Genomic DNA, 2500 nt, shown 5'->3' on the forward strand with positions numbered 1-2500 from the left:
GTTCTGTTAACAGAGGCGTAGAACAAGATATACAATAAAGAAGAAAACACTGTTACAATATACGAGTGTGTGTGTGTGTGTGTGTGTGTGTGTGTGTGTGTGTGTGTGTGAAACACGTTGTGGTACAATCTTGAACTTGGTTAATTTAGCATGAATGGAGGATGATATATTTGTGAAAATGAGAACGCATGAAGAAGTTCTAATAGGTGAGAAGTTCTTACCTATTAGAAACACTTACTAAAAGATTGAAAATTCCAAGAAGTTGAACAAATGTCCTGAAAGAATTGTGGACAAGGATGGGTACGAGAAACTTATATGTATTGACGAGTGAGTGATTTTTCAAGTATATGAAGTAGATATTAAAGTCTAAATTTTGCTGATGAATTATTCCATTGCACGATTTGGCCGTTAAAGTAAGAAAGTGACAAGAAAAATGGCCAAATGATTATTATTATTATTATCATTATTATTATTATTATTATTATTATTATTATTATTATTATTATTATTATTATTATTAGCTAAACTACAAACCTAGTTGTAAAAGCAAGATCCTATATGCCCAGGAAATCCAACAGGGAAAAATAGCCCGGTGAGGAAAGGAAACAAGGAAATAAATAAACTAAAAGAGAAGTAATGAACAATTAAAATAAAACATTTTAAGAACAGTAGCAATATCAAAATAGATCTTCCATATATAAACTTAAGAAAAAACTTTAGAAATGATGAAGAGAAATAAAATGAACTTCACATTAAAGCCAATTATTATTCTCTTATCAATTATGAAAAGACCAACTCTGACCTCAAATGGAATCACAGGAAATCCGCCATATCAGAAACTAAGCCACGAAATGAAGCTCTGTCAGCGTAATGGGTTTAATAAGGCCAACTCTTAATTAGCAGCATTGCATGTTTATGAGGATCGTGTTAAAGATTTAATTCGGTCACTTACCTTCATTACAGGAGGTTATGTAAGGCCATGGCAAAGACAGAAGGTCTAAGCAGCCTTCGTTTGCTTTTCCAATTACTCCCATCTTTGTTTACATATTTTGTTATTCGACACGACTTTACAATCATAGAAAGCAATGCTCTTAGTATGATTGATGCAGATAAAGTGTTTTATATTGTAATAAGAACAAACTGAAATGACGAAGTTGAAATGGCATTCTTTATAAACTGATGGCTCGACAGTACGAAGCAGCACCAGTTATTAGGCAACGTAATTTCATAGAAATTATTATATGCTATAAATCAGTGATCAATGATTTGAAGAAAAGTATATGAAAAGAGCTGTTGCAACAATATGAAAATGTATTGAATGTTAACATATATTCAATTTCCACAAAGAAATGATATCATGAGATGTTAATAATGGGAGTTGAACTGCTAATTACTACGCATTGGAACGCCATTGTTATTATTATTATTATTATTATCATTATTATTATTATTATTATTATTATTATTATTATTATTATTACTTGCTAAGCTAACAACCTAGTTGGAAAAGCAGAATGCTGTAAGTCCGAGGGCTCCAAAAGGAGAAAATAGCCTAGTGAGGAAAGCAAATAAGGAGGCTACAAGTCATTATTCTTAGCTCTTGTTATGGATAATACCTTCAAATGTCATTTACTATTTCCAACTTAGAAAAAGATGAGTCCATTGTAGTTTGTGTATACATATGAATTGGTAGTTACGATGGATTATTAATATTATTACTATCCAAGCTACAACCCTAGGGTGAAAAGCAAGATGCTATAAGCCCAGGGGCTCCAACAGGGAAAAATAGCCCAGTGAAGAGAGGAAATAAGGAAATAAGTAAATGAAGAGAACAAATTATCAATTAAATCATTCTAAAAAAAGTAACAACGTCAAAACAGACATGTAATATATAAACTATTAACAATATCAAAAACAAATATGTCATAAATAAACTATAAAAAGACTCATGTCTGCCTGGTCAACAAAAAAGCATTTGCTCCAACGTTAAACTTTTGAAGTTCTACTGATTCAACTACCCGATTAGGAAGATCATTCCACAACTTGGTAACAGCTGGAATAAAACTTCTAGAGTACTGCGTAGTATTGAGCCTCATGATGGAGAAGGCCTGGCCATTAGAATTAACTGCCTGCCTAGTATTACGAACAGGATAGAATTGTCCAGGGAGATCTGAATGTAAAGGATGGTCAGTTATGAAAAATTTTATGCAACATGCATAATGAACTAATTGAACGACGGTGCCAGAGATTAATATCTAGATCAGGAATAAGAAATTTAATAGATCGTAAGTTTCTGTCCAACAAATTAAGATGAGAATAAGCAGCTGAAGACCAGACAGGAGAACAATACTCAAAACAAGGTAGAATGAAAGAATTAAAACACTTCTTCAGAATAGATTGATCACCGAAAATCTTGAAAGACTTTCTCAATAAGTCTATTTATTGTGCAATTGAAGAAGACACAGACCTAATATGTTTCTCAAAAGTAAATTTGCTGTCG

The sequence above is a fragment of the Palaemon carinicauda genome, chromosome 3, assembly GCF_036898095.1.
Source record: "Palaemon carinicauda isolate YSFRI2023 chromosome 3, ASM3689809v2, whole genome shotgun sequence".
Classification (NCBI taxonomy): domain Eukaryota; kingdom Metazoa; phylum Arthropoda; class Malacostraca; order Decapoda; family Palaemonidae; genus Palaemon; species Palaemon carinicauda.